At 37.7% G+C, this 3,286-nt stretch overlaps 1 pseudogene; it reads right to left on the minus strand.

Annotated features, from left to right (window-relative positions):
* Positions 1-923: 923 nt before the first annotated feature.
* Positions 924-1,042, minus strand: LOC111744162 (annotated as a pseudogene).
* Between the last annotated feature and the right edge of the window lie 2,244 nt (positions 1,043-3,286).

Raw genomic sequence — 3,286 nt, forward strand, 5'->3', positions numbered from 1 at the left:
CAGTGCCACAGCCTCTGTCCCACTCAGCTGCTCTGGACCGGCAGCCTTGCACCTTCACCCCCTCCTATCTTCTACCATTGCAGTTTGATTAATTATTTCTCTCCCTAGTTGTAGTGCTTCTGTTCATCTGGATCCCAGGTGACTTTGCTTCCTCGCTTTTGCTCCATGTTTTTGTCACAAACTTAATGTGGTCCCAAGAGGGATGAAAGTCTCTGTCACACATCATTTTTCCCATCTGACCTTAGCTCTATTTAAAGTACCTGCCTGAGAAAGCTCATGGCCTCCAAAAGAAATTACTGTTTGTTCCAGTCAATACCTGAGAGTAGGGCCTCTGTCTTCCAGTCTCTCTGGGAGAAGAGTCCTAATAACTTTATTAATTGCCAGCTAGCAGACACAGCTGGCCTAATGGCATTTACACAAACTGACCTTTTGCAATTTTTCACTACCCTGACTCTACTTGAACCCTTGTTTATCTCCCTCTCTTCCTATCACTCCACCTCATTCTCCCTTTAAAACATCCAGTCATCTCTGTTCAAATCTAAGTTGATTTCAGTTCACATTGGACTCTTTTTCCTACTGCAATAGCTGTTACTGGTTAAAATCTGTCCTTACCACTTTAATTACTGTCCATCTTTGTTTAATCTTTTACAGAAGTCAGAGAGATTCCAAGAGAGAATGATTCGACACATTGTGGCTAATTTGAAGATGAAGGGGGCCATGTGGCAAGGAATGGGAACAGCCAGTGGAAGCTGAGAGCCTTCAACAAAATGGAGACCTCAGTCCTTGGAATTGAATTCTAATATTGCATTTCATTATTTTTTTTATTTTATTATTATTATTTCTTTAGACGAGGCAACCGTTGGTCGACCTCACAGGTTGCAAAGACCTTGTCAGCTTACAATCCCTTATTTTTAATTTTTTTACCCCTACGGCACCTGGTCTTCCTAGATGATCTCCCATCCAAGTACTAACCAGGCCCAACCCTGCTTAGCTTCCGAGATCAGAAGGGATTGGTCTTGTTTAGGGTAGCATGGCCGTTGAAAATCAGTTATTTCTAGAGCCTCCAGGTGAGAGCTCAGCCAACATCTTGATTTTGAACTTGTGAAATTTTGAGCGAAGAATCCCAGTCAAGCCCACCCAGACTTCTTACCTATGAGACTGTGAGCTGCTGAATGTGTGTTGTTTTAAGCAACTAAGTTTGTGGTAACTTGTTACACAGCAATAAAAAAGAAGTACACTCTTTGTATCAGCAGACCCACTTCTAAGAATTTGTTCTGAAGATATACCATCAATAATACAAAAATACATATGCATAATTATGATAAAATTAATTTGTACATCGGGATGCACAAAATGGAGGCCACTTCAGAGGCCGGGCTTATATCACAAATCTAAAACTAACTTGCCTGCTCTTACAGGAAATATTTGTCAAGGAAACTTAACATATACCAATTACAACCCTCCAATTCAGTGTTAGCTAGTTTGCCTTGCTCCAGAAAGTAGGACCCGCAGGCCTTATAGATATGGAGATCCCTGACCTCCTAACTAGTCATGCCGTTTCTGTGTTGCCTCTTCAAACACTCTATAAAACTTACTCTTGACCCAAATCCCTCTGGGAACAATGCTCTACCCCTTGTGAGGTTCGGTACACCCCCAGTACATGGATTATTTTCCTTTGAATAAAGGACATCAAACTCATTACTAAACTGTTTTAGTTTTGTCATTTGACAACAGGTTATTCATTGCAATATTTTTTTACATTTTTATTTTTTTCAATTACTGTTGACATACAATATTGTATTAGTTTAAGATGTACAACATAGTGATTAGACATTTATATAACTTACAAAGAGATCACTCCGATAAATCTAGTACTCATCTGCCACCATAAATAGTTACTACAATACTACTGACTGTATTCCCCATGCTATACTCTACATCCCCAAGACTATTTTGTAACTACCGATTTGTACCTCTTAATGCCCTCCCCACTTCAACCTTCCCTCCCCCAATCTGACAACCATTAAAATGCTCTTTGTATCTATGAGCTGGTTTCTGTTGTTTGTTTATCCTGTTCTCTAGATTCCACATATGACATTTGTCTTTCACTCTCTGACTTACTCCACTCAGCACAATACCCAATAAGTCCATCTATGTAGTTGCAGATGGTAAGATTTCATTCTTTTTTATGACTGAGTAATATTTCACTGTATATATCTACTACCTCTTCTTTGTCCATTCATGCACTGATGGACACCTCAATGCATATCTTGCCTCCATATCTTGGCTCTTGTAAATAATGATGCAAGAAAGATATGGATTCACATGTCCCTTCAAAGTAGTGTTTTAGGTTTCTTCGAATAAATACCCAGAAGTCACATTACTGAGTCCTTCTTTGTCTCTTGTTATAGCCTTTGTTTTAAAGTCTATTTTGTCTGATATAAGTATTGCTATTCCAGCTTTTTTGTTTCTGTTTTTATGAAATATCTTTTCCATCCCTTTACTTTTAGTCTCTGTGTGTCTTTCAGTCTGAACTGAGTTTCTTGTAGGCAGCATATGTAAGAGTTTTGTTTTCTTATTCATTCAGCTACCCTATGTCTTTTGATTGGAGCCATTAATCCATTTACATTTAAACTAATTGTTGCTAGATATGTAGTTATTACTATTTTATTATTCATATTTTTTATTTTTTTCTTCTTCTTCTTAAAGAAGTCCCTTTAACTTTTCTTGTAATACTGGTTTGGTGGTGATGAACTCTTTTAGCTTTTCCTTAACTGGGAAGTTTTTATCTGTCCTTCAAATCTAAATGATAGCTTTGCTGTGTAATCTTGGTTGTAGGTCCTTGCTTTTCATCAACTTTGTAGGTCCTTGCTTTTCATCAACTTTTCATCAACTTCCTGCCAATCTCTCCTGGCCTGCAAAGTTTCTTTTGAGAAATCAGCTTATAGTCTTATGAGAGTGCCTTTGTAGGTAACTAACTGCTTTTCTCTTGCTGCTTTTAATATTCTCTCTTTGTATTTAACTTTGACATTTTTAATGATGATATGTCTAGGTGTGGACCTCTTTGGGTTCATCTTGTTTGGGACTTTCTGCACTTCCTGGGCTTGTATGTCTATTTTCTTCACCAGATTAGGAAAGTTTTCTGTCATTATAGTGCTTTCTGTCTTCTCCTTTTGGTACTCTCTGATGCAAATGTTGTTATGTTTGATGTTGTCCCAGAGGTTTCTGTCTTCTCTTTTTAAAATTTTACTTACTTACTTACTTACTTATTTACTTACTTACTTAT

The sequence above is a fragment of the Pteropus vampyrus genome, unplaced genomic scaffold, assembly GCF_000151845.1.
Source record: "Pteropus vampyrus isolate Shadow unplaced genomic scaffold, Pvam_2.0 Scaffold128, whole genome shotgun sequence".
In the NCBI taxonomy this organism is placed as follows: domain Eukaryota; kingdom Metazoa; phylum Chordata; class Mammalia; order Chiroptera; family Pteropodidae; genus Pteropus; species Pteropus vampyrus.